Source organism: Ranitomeya imitator, chromosome 4, assembly GCF_032444005.1.
Source record: "Ranitomeya imitator isolate aRanImi1 chromosome 4, aRanImi1.pri, whole genome shotgun sequence".
Lineage (NCBI taxonomy): Eukaryota > Metazoa > Chordata > Amphibia > Anura > Dendrobatidae > Ranitomeya > Ranitomeya imitator.
In genome coordinates, this window is record NC_091285.1 from 481,503,201 (window position 1) to 481,520,906 (window position 17,706).

Here is a 17,706-nt window from a genome sequence, read left to right on the forward strand (position 1 = left end):
GAATATGCGTTGTCCGTGAGAAAACTTGTCGGGTTCCCTAATCTCAACCACCATCTTGAAATTATTAAGATGTCCGTAATTTTTAGTTTCTCAATTGACCAAAAATATTATCGGAGGAGGGTGGCCTACTGATGAAATGATACGTTTTCCAAAGACAGGAAGACCATTGAACACCAGAGCCCACAGACATGTCAGAGTATCGCACCCCTGTAAAGTGTGATCTCTATTTTATGTTTCAGTATATTGTAAGCTTTGATCTGCAGCACTCAACATTTGTGTGTAAACATTGTGATTCTTTACTTTAGGTGTAGAGAGACAGCGGCGGCGGCAAGTGAGACCCACCATTGCCACCAGTACCCCATCTTCAGACACCAGTGGCAGCCCACAGTCCGGGACATCACGTAAGTTCACAATCATTGATTGCATTTTTTTTAACATCACACGGGACATAACAGGGTAGATGAAATATTTGAAGACATTACAGACGCAGCAATGACCCAGCGGCCTAACACGCCTCCACCATCTGTTGCGACCATGCACCCTCGCACCCCTGTGAAGTGTTATATAAATTTTATGTTTCAGTATATTGTTAGCTTTGATCTGCAGCACTCTACATGTGTATTTAAAGATTGCGTTTGTTAACTTTATGTGTAGAGAGACAGCGGCGGCAACAGGTACCTGCCATTGCCAGAAGCACCACAGCATCCACCACCAGCGGGAGCCCAGAGCCCGGGACGTCACGTAAGTTAACAATAATTGATTACAGTTTTTCAACTGCATACGGGACATAAGAGGGTAGCGGTAATATTTGAATACATTACAGACGCAGTAATGACACAGCGGCCTACCACGCCTCCACCAGACAGCAGACGGCCTCGCACCCCTACACCACCCTCAACACCTCCCTTCCGACACTCCTCTTCCTCCCCCGGGTCGGCGCCATTCTCCCCAGAAGCTAACATACGTAAGTGACCAAAACAGCGAGCGCTTCCCAACGGCGTGTTCCATAGTTAACCAGATCTGTTATTATTTCCTTTTCGGTGCTGCAGCACTGTCAAGATCGCTGGGATGGGAAATTAGCACCTCTGGTTCTGACAATGAGGAACCGGCGTCCCTTCTCCGTAAGTATCAACATAATACGAGTGGTTTTCTGCTGGATGTCACAATAGACAACTAAAACTGTAAAATTTAATAAAATTAACATTGCCCTGTGGTGCCAGACCAAATAGAAATTTACAACACACAAAATTTGGTCCTGCCACAGAGGTCGAGATGTATTTTCAGCGGATTCAACGTTGGTTCTCCAACCTCTTCTATCCACAGAACCGCCCACCGTAAGAGAGCTCCTGGTGAGACAATTGCGCCTGGAGCGGACAGCAGCGCTCCTGCAGCAGACAGCAGCGCTCCTCCAGGCTCAAGTAGAGCAGCAGGGCGTGACGCTGCGACACCTCTTGGGCCGTGGAAGGAGATAATTTTTTTTTTTTTGGTTATGTTATATTTAGTTGTTAATTAATTTTAAACCAAGAAATTGTTACCAAAAAAAACAAAAATCTTCGCATTCTTTCTTTAATGTTTACCAAGCTATAAGGGTTAACAGCACCATTTAATAGGCATCACATTTACTTTAAGTTAGAGAGGTTTATATGACAGCAAAGCAAAAAAAATTTTTTTTTTATACGGCGCGATCCTGCCAGGGTACAGCTCCAGAACCATTAAAGTACTGACAGTATTTTTCGCGACAGTCCCTTGCATCGTCTGCCTGCCTGCCAGATCCAAGTGCTTGAAGAGCTGTAAAATTATCAGGTTGTGTACGCCATTCCCCGGGCACAATATCTCCGGTTCTTGCGTCCACTGCATCAATAAACGAAGGAGGAGAATAGGAGCTTGTATCATGACGTCTCAGGAAATTATGGAGCACACAGCATGCCAAAACCACAAAGTCTATAGACGGCAGCTTCAAGTTGATAGCTGTGTGGAACACTCTAAACCGATTTGCCATAATCCCAAAGGCATTTTCAACCACACGACGGGCCCTCGACAACCGGTAATTAAATATTCTGCGCTCCGGTGTGAGTGTTCTCTGTGCAAATGGCTTCAGCAAATGTGGATGAAGAGGGAAAGCTTCATCAGCGATGAAGACAAAATTTAGGTTTGCTTTTGTGTCTTCATTTAGTGGCAACAGCAGTTCATTGTTCCTCAAGCTTTCCCCAAATGAAGTGTGTTCAAAAACACCACCGTCGGAGACTCGACCATTCATGCCAACATCTACATCGACAAACTCATAGTTCGCATTGACAAGGGCCATGAGGATCACACTGAAATATCCTTTGTAGTTGAAAAAGAAGGATCCAGAGTTGGCTGGTTGCGTGATGCGCACATGCTTTCCATCTAATGCACCACCTCAGTTTGGAAACTGCCACAGCTGTACAAAATCGGAAGCAATCCTCTTCCACTCATCCGCCGTCTTGGGAAACTGCAAGATGAGAAGGAAACATGTACAAATTAGGTCAAATATATTATGCACATACACTCTCATGTGGACATCCTACAGTGAATGAGGCGCAGTATGGGTATAACAAAGTCAACAACGCTGAGTATGAAGGCAGCCATTTTATCAGATGGCTTCGGTGACTCAGAGGGGGTGCTAAACAATATATCTAAATTATATAATCAATAAAATTAGGTTGGGAGCATCAAATAAAAGAAGGGTGGCGCAGGGTTGGAGCAGCACATATCAGAATGGAGCCGCAAAATGGTAGCAGCTCATGTCAGAATGGAGGCGCAGGATCACAGCAGCACATGTCTGAATGGGGACGCAGGATGGGAGCAGCACATGATAGGATGTAGAACATATACCAATAGAAATGCGCGTAAACAGGGCGTAGAACGGGTTAAATAGCTAGTATAATATATCGACATAACACAGCAGCCAATAAAATATAGTAGTACCTCCATATAATGCCTTAAGCTGCGCACAATGGCCTCGCATGTCTCCGGAATCACAACGCTCAGGAAAGGTCTGGAAACAGCAGCGGAAAACTGCAAATCCTGAAGAGACCTTCCTGTTGCCAGGAACCGCAGTGTCACCGCCAACCTTTCATCCACGGGCACGGCTGCACGCATCGGCGTATCACACCTTTGTATGAGTGGCGTAACAGCAGACAGTATTATTTTGAAGGATTCCTCCGACATCCGAAGGTAGTTTCTGAAATCATGAGGGTTATTGTCACGTAACTCTCTTATGAGACCCATGTGTGACAATGAGGATCTTTTCTGCAGCCAGCTCCGGGTCCACATGCGACGTTTTCGTTTAGGACGTCTCTCCTCTTGGAGACGTGCTGCCTGAAACACCAGGGCAGCAGCAACAACAGAACTCTCATCGGAAGTGAGCATAGTTCCTAAAAAGAAATCAAACGTACAATAAATACACGTGCTTACAAAACAATGTTCTGACCATTGATCTAATAACTATATATTTTACTACTGGTATTAAATGGAGCAGTCAACCATCTCGATCTGTAAAAGAATTAATTGGGCCACGCTACAGCTGTGTACCTGAGGTTCTCAGGCCTACCCTACTCTCCATAAAGGAACAATCGACCACGCTACAGCGTTTATCCACGTTGAAGCGCAACATATGCTACGCTGAAGCGTTATACATACCTTTTGCGGAAAAAGTCTAGTAGTAGAAGAAAAGTCCAGGAAATCCAGCGAATTTAGGAGTTCTGTTTACAGCACGTGCTACAGAGAGAAATGAATAGCGCGCTCGAGAGCTCCGGTTTTATCCGCTGGGAACAATAGTCCTTTGTCGAATGAGCGCACAGTATTGTACCGCCCAATCAGCACTTGGGAGGTGGAGAATTCAGCGCTCCTACGTAGCCAACTCCTCCGCCCTTTACATCGTATACAATATCGTGCACACCTTTGTTACACTATGCGATCATGCCGCCACAGCGGGACACTAGACGACGAAAGAAAGTTTCAAACGATGTGCTACGACGTACGATTCACAGCGGGGTCCCGGATCGCAGGAGCGTGTCACACACTGCGATATCGTACCTATATCGCTCGAACGTCACAAATCGTGCCGTCGTAGCGATCATAATTGCACTGTGTGACGGTACCCTAAGACGATGTTTACACATTCAGTATTTGGTTAGTGTTTTACATCAGTATTTGTAAGCCAAAATCAGGAATGGAACAATCAGAGGAAAAGTATAATAGAAACAGGTCATCGCTTCTATATTTTTGTTCATTCCTTGTTTTGGCTTACACATACTGATGTACAATACTGACCAAATACTGATCGTGTGAATGTGGCCTACGGTTGTGTGCCCACGATGAGTTTAAAAACTTTGTTTGAAACATGACATTCCAAAAAAAGACAAAAATTGCAGCATTAAAAACTCAAATGAAAAAAAACACAAGTAACCTAATTTAGGCCATGTTCACACAATGCGGTTTTTACTGCGGAACCGCCGCGATTTTGCCGCTGCGGGTCCACAGCTGTTTTCCATGCAGGGTACAGTACAATGTACCCTACGGAAAACAGGAACCGCTGTGCACATGATGCGGAAATTCACTAAAAAAGCCGCGCTGAATAGCTGCGGTAAAAAAGAAGGACCATGTCACTTCTTTGTGCGGAACTGCAGTGGTTCTGCACCCATTGACCTCCATTGTGAGGGTCAAACCCGCAGTAAAACCCGCAGACGAAAAAAATATCTGCGGGTTTTCTGCGGTTTGTGGTGCAGAACCGCTGCAGCAGGAAGTGCGTGGGCGGAGTGTGGCTGCCCCCCCGTGCTCCAATCCCACCCCCCCATGCTCCGATGCCACCCCCGTGCTCCGACGCCCCCCCCCCCCGTGCCCTCATCTCCCCCCTTATACTTACCGGGCCTCCCGGTGTCCGTCCGTCCGTCTTCTCCCTGGGCGCCGCCATCTTCTAAAATGGCGGGCGCATGCGCAGATTCGTTCCAGGCACATTTTGATCACTGTGATAACCTCACAGTGATCAAAATAAAAAAATGAAATGAATGAAAATAAATGACCCCCCCCCTTTATCACCCCCATAGGTAGTAACAATAATAAAATGAAGAATTTATTTTTTTTTCCCCCCACTACAGTTAGGGGTAGGGTTAGGGTTAGGGGTAGGGTTAGGGTTAGGGTTAGGGGTAGGGTTAGGGGTAGGGTTAGGGGTAGGGGTAGGGTTAGGGTATTTTCAGCCATTTTAACCCTAAAAAAACTTCCTAGAAAACACACAGACTCTGCAGAGAAAACTGCATAAAAAACCGCACTAAAAACCGCATCAAAAAACGCATCAAAAAACGCACCAAAAAACACACCTGCGTTTTCTGCCAAGAGCTGCGGTTTTTAGTGCAGAAAAAACAGCAGGGAAATCAGGAACGAGTGAACATGGCCTTAGTCTGGTTTCACACTTGCATTTAGCTTGTCTGAGTACCTATCTTTAACATTGGATACGCAGGGACATGCGTTGTATGCGGATGTGTCCACATGCGGCGCTTTGACATGCCCGCCAACCGTACGGAAATGTTCCTGTGTGGTCGGCGGGCACATCAAAACGCCGCATGCGGATGCATCCACAAACAACGCATGTCCCTGCATACCCAATGTTAAAGATAGGTACGCAGGACGATGCATGACGCATGCAGAAGTAGGCGGAGTTTAAGCGGAGCTTAAAGGAGGAAGTACACAGCCATACGCAGACCAGCCAAATGCAAGGGTGAACTTAGCCTTACATAGTAGGTGCTGAAATGCTGCAGATAATATGCAGCATCAAAAACTTGCAAATAACTCATCATTGGAATGTAGCCTAAAAGGATGGTCCAAAACACAAATTAATTTTCATTCTAAATGCTTCTGTCTCTATCTATCTTTCAAGGTTCGGTTTGGATCAGTGAACGTCCCGATGAACATGCTCGCCGAATGGTTTGACAAACATACCCTTCAATGGGAGGCAAAAGCAAAGGGAAAGTCGATGGCTGGGAGCTGATGTTAATACTCTGGGAAAGAGACAATATTCATAAAGGTTCCCAGGCTATTAATATCAGCTCACAGCTGTATAATTAATCTTTCCTGGTCATTAAAATGGGGGACCCCCCAAAAAATGACGTAGGTTCCCCCTATATTTTATAACCAGCAAAGGCTAGGCAGACAGCTGTGGGCTGATATTAATAGCCTAAGAAGGGGCCATGAACACTGGACTCTCCCAGTCTAAAAACATCAGCTCTCAGCAGCTGCCCCAGAAATGGTGCATCCATAAGTTGCGCCAAATCTGGCACTTAGCCTCGCTCTTTCCACTTGGTCTGGTGCGGTGGCAAGTGTGATGATAGTTGAGGGGTCGACGTCACCTTTGTATTGTCAGGTGACATCAAGCACAGAGGTTAGTAATGGAGAGGCATCTATAAGACGCCCCCATTACTAACCCTATAGTCATATTGTATTTAAAAAACGCACCCAGAATAAAGTCCTTTAAGGCCGGGGTCAGACGCGCGTATGGCATCTGATGTGAGAGCATCGGATACGATATGCTAATGATCTCGGCTCCTGCTCTGCTGCGAGTGGGAGCCGAGGATCATGTGTCTGTGCTCCGAGCCTCTCGCACAGAGAGGATCAGAGCACAGCTGTGGAGGAGGAGGAGAAATGAATTTCTCCATCTCCTCCGTTGCCGGGGTCAGCGTATAACGCACATCACTCTGATAATATCAGTGAGTTGAACTGAGTTAATTGGGTGTGAACCTCCAAGACCTTTCTGACGGCACCACGAGCATGAGAATTTTCTCCTGCTCGCGGGACGTCAGTCGGGTCATAAGAGTTCACTGTTACATACTGAGCAGTGGTAGCACTCGCTGCTCAGTGTCTCTGCTGGCAGGCAGGCTGTATAGTTGCATCATGCAACAATGCAATGTGCCATCTAGATGTAGCAGAACTAGACCCGTCGCGGTACAAATGGATTATCTTCTCGGCGGACAAGGAAAAATTTTATTATTTTAATTTTGTCACAGGGAACATTGGCTTCTATTGGACTGAGCAATGTCGTGAGTATGGTTTAATTTAGATTCATCAAAGGAGTCTGTGTCATTCTCTCAACTAAAGGACTTTATTCTAATAAAGTTGCACCTTTTCTGGGGTGGCTGTGGTGTTGTGAATTCTGCTCTTGGGTTCCATCCAGTGGTTATAGGTGGGAATGCAGTTGTCTCTGAGTCGCAGTCCTGGCCGGGTGTATCTGCTGATTACAATTCTGACTGGGATATTTAGGTGTGCAGGATTCACTAGCCCTTGCCAGTTGTCAATGTTCCTTGTGAAGTGTTGGATCACTTTCTGGCTTCTCCTGCTTAGCTGCCAAATTCAGCAAAGATAAGTGTTTGGTTTTTGTGTCTGTGGCACACTGCTGTGTGCTTGTTTTTGTTTGTATTCCTGCTCTGATTGTAGGATTCGCTGGAGTTGCAGATATACGCTCCTACATCTTTAGTTAGATGTAGGAAGTTTTTGTATATTCTGCTGTGGATATTTTTGAAGGGTTTTAATACTGACCGCACAGAACTCTGTCCTATCCTGTCCTATTTTGCTAGAGTGGCCTCCTGTGCTAAATCCTATTTTTCTGCTTGTGTATGTTTTTTCCTCTCCGACTCACCACCAAAATTTGTGGGGGGCTGTCTATCCTTTGGGGATCTGCTCTGAGGCAAGATAGTATTCCTATTTCCATCTTTAGGGGTATTTATTCCTCCAGCTGTGACGAGGTGTCTAGGATTGTTAGGTACACTCCACGGCTACTTCTAGTTGCGGTGTTAAGTTCAGGATTGCGGTCAATATAGTGACCACCTTCTCCAGTGAAAGTTCTCATGCTGCTCCAAGGTCACTGGATCATAACAGTACAACTGGCCCACAATGAGTTAAATGCATCTCAGAAGAAGGGAAGAAAGGTCTTGAGCCATTTTTTTTTCTCCAGTCTGTTTTGTGTTTTCTTCCCTCTTAATATCTGGGTGGCTGAGGAGCCTGGTGCAAGCATGAATGTTCAGGAATTAACTTCTCGTGTAGACCAGCTTGCTGATAGGGTGCAGGGTATTTCTGATTATATTGTTCAGACTCCTGCTTTAGAACCGAAGATTCCTACTCCTGATTTGTTTTCTGGTGACAGGTCCAAATTTTTGAGTTTTAAAAACAACTGTAAACTGTTTTTTGCTCTGAGACCTCGATCCTCTGGTGATTCCATTCAGCAGGTAAAAATCGTGATCTCCCTGCTGCGTGGAATAGGAATTCTAGGCTCTAACATCGGATTCTGAACCACAAAATCTTGAATGTTTTGTACCCTTACAGTGAGATGATCCATACAAGAGGACACACCTTGAATGTCCATATCTACACCTGTGTCCTGAACCACCCAAAGGTTTAGGGGAAAAGAAAGACAAAACACAGTGCAAAGAAAAAAAAATGGTCTCAGAGCTTCTCTTATCCCTCTATTGAGATGCATTAATACTTTGGGCCAGCTGTACTGTTATGACCTGGTGGTTAGGAGCACCCGGAATGACCTGATAGTTAAAACTCATACAGGACAAGCTCTGGGATGTGAGAGCTCTGCTGACCGCAATCCCTAATCCTATCACACACACTAGAAATAGCCGTGGAGCACTCCTGACTCTACCTAGGCGCCTCGTCACAGCCTAAGAGCTAGCTAGCCCTAGAGATAGAAAATAAAGCCTACCTTGCCTCAGAGAAATTCCCCTAAGGTAAAGGAAGCCCCCCACATATATTGACTGTGAGTAAAGATGAAAGTCACAAACGCAGAAATGAAACAGGTTTCAGCAAAGGGAGGCCAGACTTACTAAATAGACAGAGGATAGGAAAGGTAGCTTTGCGATCAGCACAAAAACCTACAAAAGACCACGCAGAGTGTGCAAAAAAGACCTCCGCACCGACTAACGGTGCGGAGATGCCACTCTGCATCCCAGAGCTTCCAGCTAGCAAGACAAAAGCATGATATCCAGCTGGACAAGAAAACAATGAACAAATTAGATACTATCAGGAACTTAGCTTCTGCTGGAGTAGACAGGTCACCAGAAAGATCCAGGAGTGAACTGAACCAATGCAGAAACATTGACAGCTGGCATGGAGTAACGATCTAAGTGGAGTTAAATAGAGCAGCCAGCCAAAGGATAAACCACGTCACCTGTGTAAGGAACCTCAGAAGCAGCAGCTCCACTCACAGCCACCAGAGGGAGTCCACGGACAGAACCCACCGAAGTACCATTCACGACCACAGGAGGGAGCCCGACAACAGAATTCACAACAGCGACCCACAGGATTGGGCGTTTTCCCTGGAATATGGGAATCCGGCTTTGCTTAATATTGACTCCTTTTTTCTGGCTTTGGGATTATTATATGATGAACCTAATTCTGTGGATCAAGCTGAGAAGACTTTGTTGGCCCTGTCTCAGGGTCAAGAGGCGGCAGAATTGTATTGTCAGAAATTCAGAAAATGGTCTGTGTTGACTAAATGGAATAATGATGCTTTGGCGGCTATTTTCAGAAGGGGGCTTTCTGAATCCGTTAAAGATGTTATGGTGGGGTTTCCCATGCCTTCCGGTCTGAGTGATTCTATGTCTCTGGCCATTCAGATTGACCGACGCTTGCGAGAGCGCAGAACTGTGCGCGCTGTGGCGTTATCCTCAGAGCAAATTCCTGAGCCTATGCAGTGTGATAGAATTCTGTCTAGGACGGAACAACAAGGTTTCAGACGTAAAAATAGGTTGTGTTATTATTGTGGTGATGCTTCTCATGTCATTTCTGTCTGCCCTAAGCGGATAAAGAGGATCGCCAGTTCAATTACCATCAGTACTGTACAACCTAAATTTTTGTTATCTGTGTCCTTGATCTGCTCTTTGTCATCATTTTCTGTCATGGCGTTTGTGGATTCAGGCGCCGCCTTGAATTCAATGGACTTTGAGTTTGCCAAGCGTTGTGGTTTTCCCTTGCAGCCTTTGCAGAACCTTATTCCTTTAAGGGGCATTGATGCGACACCCTTGGCTAAAAATAAGCCCCAGTTTTGGACACAGGTGACCATGCGCATGGCGCCAGCCCATCAGGAAGATTGTCGATTTCTGGTGTTGCATAACTTGCATGATGCTATCGTGCTGAGTTTTCCGTGGTTGCAGGTACATAACCCTGTGTTGGATTGGAAGTCCATGTCTGTGACTAGTTGGGGTTGTCAGGGGGTTCATAATGATGTTCCTTTGATGTCAATCTCCTCTTCTTCCTCTTCTGAAATTCCAGAGTTTTTGTCTGATTTTCAGGATGTATTCGATGAGCCCAAGTCCAGTTTCCTTCCACCGCACAGGGACTGCGATTGTGCTATTGACTTGCTTCCAGGCTGTAAGTTTCCTAAGGGTCAACTTTTCAACCTGTCTGTGCCTGAACATACCGCCATGCAGAGCTATAGTAAGTAGTCTTTGGAGAAAGGGCATATTCGACCATCTTCTTCACCGTTGGGAGCGGGGTTCTTTTTTGTTGCTAAAAAAAGATGGTTCCTTGAGACCCTGTATAAATTATCGCCTCTTGAATAAAATCACGGTCAAGTTTCAATACCCTGTACCTTTGCTTTCCGATTTGTTTGCTAGGATTAAGGGAGCTAGTTGGTTTACAAAAATTGACCTTCGAGGGGCATATAATCTTGTTCGTATTAAGCAGGGTGATGAATGGAAAACTGCGTTTAACACGCCCGAAGGCCATTTTGAATACCTTGTGAATTGCCATTCGGACTCTCTAATGCTCCATCTGTTTTTCAGTCCTTCATGCATGATATCTTCCGGACTTATCTTGATAAATTCTTGATTGTATATTTGGACGATATTTTGATATTTTCCGATGAGTGGGAGTCTCATGTGCAACAGGTCAGGATGGTATTTCAGATCCTCCGTGACAATGCTTTGTTTGTGAAAGGGTCTAAGTGTCTCTTTGGGGTGCAGAAGGTTTCTTTTTTGGGCTTTATTTTTTCTCCCTCGTCTATAGAGATGGATCCGGTTAAGGTTCAGGCCATTCATGATTGGATTCAGCCCACATCCGTGAAGAGCATTCAGAAATTTTTGGGTTTTGCAAATTTTTATTGCCGTTTCATTGCTAATTTTTCCAGCGTGGTTAAACCCTTGACCGATTTGACGAAGAAAGGCGCTGATGTGGCAAATTGGTCCTCTGCGGCTGTCTCTGCCTTTCAGGAGCTTAAACGTCGATTTACTTCTGCTCCGGTGTTGCGCCAACCGGATGTTTCTCTTTCGTTTCAGTTTGAGGTTGACACTTCTGAGATTGGGGCAGGGGCCGTTTTGTCTCAGAGGGATCCTGTTGGTTCCTTAATGAAACCGTGTGCCTTCTTTTCCCGTAAGTTTTCGCCTGCTGAACGCAATTATGATGTCGGCAATCGGGAGTTGTTGGCTATGAAGTGGGCGTTTGAAGAGTGGCGACATTGGCTTGAGGGAGCCAAAACCATATTGTGGTCTTGACCGATCATAAGAATTTGATTTACCTCGAGTCTGCTAAACGGCTGAATCCTAGACAGGCTCGATGGTCCTTGTTTTTTTTCCTGTTTTGATTTCGTGGTCTCGTACCTTCCGGGTTCTAAGAATATTAAGGCTGATGCCCTCTCTAGGAGTTTTTTGCCTGATTCTCCTGAGGTCTTAGAGCCGGTCGGTATTCTGAAAGAGGGGGTGGTCCTTTCTGCCATTTCCCCTGATTTACGACGGGTTCTTCAGGAATTTCAGGCTGACAAACCTGACTGCTAGGGTTGAGCGAAATGGGTTGGCCATTTTCAGAAGTCGCCGACTTTTGGCAAAGTCGGGTTTCATGAAACCCGACCCGACCCCTGTGTGGGGTCGGCCATGAGGTCGGCGATCTTCTGAATCTGGTATCGGAATTCCGATACCGAGTTCCGATATGTTTGCAATATCGGAAATCGGTATCGGAATCCATATTTAAGTGTAAAATAAAGAATTAAAATAAAAAATATTGCTATACTCACCCTCTGACGCGCCCTGGTACTAACCGGCAGCCTTCCTTCCTTAGAATCAGCGCGTGAAGGACCTTAGATGACGTCGCGGCTTGTGATTGGTCGCGCGACCGCCCATGTGACCGCTCACGCGACCAATCACAAGCCGCGACGTCACCGAAGGTCATTCAAGCGCTGATTCTTAGGAAGGAAGGCTGCCGGAAAGAAGCAGGGCACGTCCGATGGTGAGTATATTCCTATTAGGTATATAATTTTTTATATATATATTTTTTTTATTTTAATTCTTTATTTTACACTTAAATATGGATCCCAGGGCCTGAAGGAGAGTTTCCGCTCCTTCAGACCCTGGGAACCATAGTATCCCATTGCACTGCATTGGGTTTCGTGTTTCGGCCGACCCCGACTTTTCTATAGGATCGGCCGATTTCACTCGACCCGACTTTTGAGAAAGTCGGGTTTCGTGAAACCCGACCCGATCCTATAAAAGTAAAAGTCGCTCAACCCTACTGACCGCTGTCCTGTGGGGAAACTGTTTGTTCCTGACAGATGGACTAGTAGAATGATTTCTGAGTTTCACTGTTCCGTGTTGGCTGGTCATCCTGGTATTTTTGGTACCAGAGATTTGGTTGGTAGGTCCTTTTGGTGGCCTTCATTGTCGCGTGATGTGCGTTCTTTTGTGCAGTCCTGTGGGACTTGTGCGCGGGCCAAGCCTTGTTGTTCCTGTGCTAGTGGGTTGCTTTTGCCATTGCCAGTCCCTGAGAGGCCCTGGACGCATATTTCGATGGATTTTATTTCTGATCTTCTGGTCTCCCAGAAGATGTCTGTTATCTGGGTTGTTTGTGACCGGTTCTCTAAGATGGTTCATTTGGTGCCTTTGCCTAAATTGCCTTCCTCTTCAGATTTGGTTCCGTTGTTTTTTCAGCATGTGGTTCGTTTGCATGGTATTCCGGAGGATATTGTGTCCGACAGAGGTTCCCAGTTTGTTTCTAGGTTTTGGCGGGCCTTTTGTGCTAGACTGGGCATTGATTTGTCTTTTTCTTCTGCATTTCATCCTCAGACAAATGGCCAGACCGAGCGAACTAATCAGACTTTGGAGACTTATTTGAGATGCTTTGTGTCTGCTGATCAGGATGATTGGGTGGTTTTCTTGCCATTGGCCGAGTTTGCCCTTAATAATCGGGCTAGTTCGGCTACCTTGGTTTCGCCTTTCTTTTGTAATTTTGGTTTTCATCCTCGTTTTTCTTCTGGGCAGGTTGAGCCTTCTGACTGTCCTGGTGTGGATTCTGTGGTGGACAGGTTGCAGCAGATTTGGGCTCATGTGGTGGACAATTTGGTGTTGTCTCAAGAGGAGGCTCAACGTTTTGCTAATCGTCGTCGGTGTGTTGGTTCCCGGCTTGGGGTTGGGGATCTGGTCTGGTTGTCTTCCCGTCATGTTCCTATGAAGGTTTCTTCTCCTAAGTTTAAGCCTCGGTTTATTGGTCCTATTAGGATTTCTGAGATTATTAATCCGGTGTCTTTTCGACTGGCGCTTCCGGCCTCTTTTGCTATCCGTAATATCTTCCATAGATCTTTGTTGCGGAAATATGTGGATCCCGTTGTTCCCTCTGTTGATCCTCCGGCCCCTGTGTTGGTTGATGGGGAGTTGGAATATGTTGTTGAGAAGATTTTGGATTCCCGTTTTTCGAGGCGGAAGCTTCAGTACCTGGTCAAATGGAAGGGTTATGGCCGGGAAGATAATTCTTGGGTTTTTGCCTCTGATGTCCATGCTGCTGATTTGGTCCGTGCCTTTCATCTGACTCATCCTGATCGTCCTGGGGGCCCTGGTGAGGGTTCGGTGACCCCTCCTCAAGGGGGAGGGTACTGTTGTGAATTCTGCTCTTGGGTTCCCTCCAGTGGTTGTCGGTGGGAATTCAGTTGTCTCTGAGTCGCAGTCCTGACGCCCGCACGTCAATAGTTAACAACAGCCACCAGCGAATTGGTGGCTGGCAGCTGAAGTTGGCTGCAGGCGCAGTGCACACTTCGCCGGCGTCTGACGTCATTGTCAGTCGCCGGTGAGTCCGCGCTGCTGGAGGAAGGTTGCCGCTGGAGTGCCGGTCAGGTGAGGAGAACTCTTTTTTTTGTTTTTTTTGCGAACGGCAATCCGGGGAGCCCGGGGCAATATGCTGAACACACTGGGGCAGATTGCTGGACACAATGGGGCACATTGCTGGACACAATGGGGGCAGATTGCTGGACACACTGGGGGCAATGCTGGAGACACTGGGGCAGATTGCTAGACACAGTGGGGGCAATGCTGGAGACACTGGGGCAGATTGCTGGACACACTTGGGGCAATATGCTGGAGTCAGACACTGGGGCAGATTGCTGGACACACTGGGGGCAATATGCTGGAGTCAGACACTGGGGCAGATTGCTGGACACACTGGGGCAATATGCTGGACATACTGGGGCAGATTGCTGGACATACTGGGGGTAATATGCTGGACACACTGAGGCAATATGCTGGACACATTGGGGGCAACATGCTGGACACACTGGGGGCAATAAGCTGGAGACACTGGGGGCAACATGCTGGACATTTTGGGGGCAAAATGCTGGACACACTGGGGACAATATGCTGGAGTCAGACACTGGGGCAGATTGCTGGACACACTGGGGCAATATGCTGGACATACTGGGGCAGATTGCTGGACACACTGGGGGTAATATGCTGGACACACTGAGGCAATATGCTGAACACATTGGGGGCAATAAGCTGGAGACATTGGGGGCAACATGCTGGACACACTGGGGGCAATATGCTGAACACACTGGGGACAATAGGCTGGAGACACTGGGGGCAACATGCTGGACATTTTGGGGCAAAATGCTGGACACACTGGGGGCAGGATGCTGGACACATTTGGGGCAGGATGCTGGACACATTTGGGGCAAGATGCTGGACACATTTGGGGCAAGATGCTGGACACATTTGGGGCAGGATGCTGGACACATTTGGGGCAGGATGCTGGACACATTTGGGGCAGGATGCTGGACACATTTGGGGCAGGATGCTGGACACATTTGAGGCAGGATGCTGGACACATTTGGGCAGGATGCTGGACACATTTGGGCAGGATGCTGGACACATTTGGGGCAGGATGCTGGACACATTTGGGGCAGGATGTGGACACATTTGGGGCAGGATGCCGGACACATTTGGGGCAGGATGCCGGACACATTTGGGGCAGGATGCCGGACACATTGAGGGCAGGATGCTGGACACATTGGGGCAGGATGCTGGACACATTGGGGCAGGATGCTGGACACACTGGGGGCAAGGATGCTGGACACTGGGGGCAGAGATGCTGGACACTGGGGGCAGAGATGCTGGACACTGGGGGCAGAGGTGCTGGACACACTGGGGGCAGGACTGGAGACATGGGCAGAATGTAGATACGGGGCATGATTGGAGACACGGGGCAGAATGAAAGACATGGGGCAGGATTGGAGACAGATCGTGCAGGATCATGGGGCAGGACTGATACGATGGAGACTGATGGGGCAGGATGGGGAGATCATATGGGGTAGAATGGATGAGGGCACGATGCAAGAACATATGGCTGGAGCCAGGAATAAGATACACGGGGCCAGGATGGGGGATATTATTATTACCATAGGGGCTAATTAAGGGATATTATTACTGCAGTGATGTATTTATTTTAGTCTTTGAGGGCACTGTTTTAAATGGGGGGCGGTCCTGTTACTGTATAGAGTGACACTATGTCGCCTCTTTTTCTTCATGTGGTGTAATGTAGAAGTTGGGAAAAATTAGGTAATGTGTTCTACAAGCGGAGCTCGAGATAACTGTGTTATTTCCTGCACAGACGAGTCCTGGCTGGATGAAGTGATGGCGGTCTGTGCTGGATGAAAGATGAAGGACTTCACCTAGAGATGTCACTGGTGAGTCAGTGTTACCTATACACTGACACTATACACTGTATACTATATACTGAACTGAAGGGTAAATTGACTAGATCAATGGATGTTTGACAGGTTATAGTTTCACACAGCAACTATTTTTCTAGAATAATCTGGTTCAGGTATATGATGACCCCGTCACATGACCGGGGGGCCCACAGTGTCTGAACAGCCTGGGACCCTGGCTACCCTTAATCCACCCCTGGTCAGATGTATGAGTAACCAGTTAAACCAAATAGGTGACAATGATCATTATTTTCATGTCAAGCATTAACTGAAAGAGAAACGGAGGTATAAAAGGATTAAAAATAGGAAAGGAACAGATGAAAGCTGCTACAATGTGAGGTTGTGCAAGACAGTTTCATGTCACAGGTGATACACCCTGACAAGACTGAGCACAGCAACAAGACAAAAGATTTCACAGCATAATAGAATTTTAAGATATGCTTTTCAAGCTCTTTTAAAGAAACCACAATAAATGAGCAACATTGAGGACCATATATGCAGTTTTCGACCAAGGAAACATTGTTGAGCAGAATAAAAATACATTCATGCTAACTTCTTTTATCAGAAGACATCCAATAGTGCCATCAGGTCAAAACTGGCAGCAACCAGTGGAACTGAGCTAACCCTATCTACTGTTTGGAGAAGACTGACCAGGCGTGGTCTTCAATTGCTGTCAAAAACCCATATTTTCGCCTTAGAAACAAGGCCAAGTGACTCATCTAAGCATGCAAATAAAGGAACTGGGGTGCAGAAACATGGCAGCAGGTGTTCGGGACTGGTGATGAGTTCAAATGTGAATTATTTGCCTGTAATAGAAGGCAGTTTGTTTGTTCGGACAAGGACTGGAGAATGGTACAATGGGTGGAATGCTATAGGCACTGAAGCATATTTCAAGCTGCAATTCAGCAAATGGAGTTGGGGATTTGGACAGGATTACTAATGTCTTAAATTCTGAGATAATTATCCATCAGTCAACAGCATCAAGGAGGCATCTGATTAGCTCCATTTATTTTCTCCAACAGCACTACGACCCCAAACATACCACCAATGTCATTAAGGACTATCTTTAGTGTGAAGAAAAATAAGGAGTCATGAAGCGATGAAATGTTCCCCGCCGAGACCTAATCTCAACATAATTGAGTCTGTCAGGGATTACATGAAGAGACAGAAGGATATGTATAAACCTACAGTGGGGCAAAAAAGTATTTAGTCAGTCAGCAATAGTGCAAGTTCCACCACTTAAAAAGATGAGAGGCGTCTGTAATTTACATCATAGGTAGACCTCAACTATGGGAGACAAACTGAGAAAAAAAAATCCAGAAAATCACATTGTCTGTTTTTTTAACATTTTATTTGCATATTATGGTGGAAAATAAGTATTTGGTCAGAAACAAAAAATCAAGATTTCTGGCTCTCACAGACCTGTAACTTCTTCTTTAAGAGTCTCCTCTTTCCTCCACTCATTACCTGTAGTAATGGCACCTGTTTAAACTTGTTATCAGTATAAAAAGACACCTGTGCACACCCTCAAACAGTCTGACTCCAAACTCCACTATGGTAAAGACCAAAGAGCTGTCAAAGGACACCAGAAACAAAATTGTAGCCCTGCACCAGGCTGGGAAGACTGAATCTGCAATAGCCAACCAGCTTGGAGTGAAGAAATCAACAGTGGGAGCAATAATTAGAAAATGGAAGACATACAAGACCACTGATAATCTCCCTCGATCTGGGGC

The 17,706-nt window shown here is 46.3% G+C and overlaps 1 long non-coding RNA gene across 1 annotated transcript; it reads left to right on the top strand.

The window, feature by feature from the left end:
- Positions 1-382: 382 nt before the first annotated feature.
- LOC138674217 (uncharacterized) lies at positions 383-1,121 on the top strand. Its single transcript, XR_011320535.1, has 4 exons — positions 383-401; positions 655-741; positions 824-964; positions 1,050-1,121. It is a non-coding gene; the product is annotated as an uncharacterized lncRNA (long non-coding RNA).
- The last annotated feature ends 16,585 nt before the right edge of the window (positions 1,122-17,706 follow it).